The following is a 271-nucleotide window of genomic DNA, read 5'->3' on the forward strand; positions in this document are numbered from 1 at the left end:
TTTATTTATTTACTTATTTTATTTAATGAGGAACTGATAGTTTGTGATAACGATGCTGATAATCCATTGTAAATATAATGAAGTTATTGGAGACTATCGAGTATTTTCCCCCTTGATTTTACTGTTATGGCAAAAATAATGACGAGGATAATGAGTTTAATTAATGTCGTAACTACCAACAGTAACCACAATAACAACAATTATTCATAAGGTCAGCTATAGAATATTCTAAATGTTCATCGTCATAGACATTATCAATGTAAATGACGAT

Source organism: Penaeus monodon, chromosome 22 (genome assembly GCF_015228065.2).
Source record: "Penaeus monodon isolate SGIC_2016 chromosome 22, NSTDA_Pmon_1, whole genome shotgun sequence".
NCBI lineage: Eukaryota > Metazoa > Arthropoda > Malacostraca > Decapoda > Penaeidae > Penaeus > Penaeus monodon.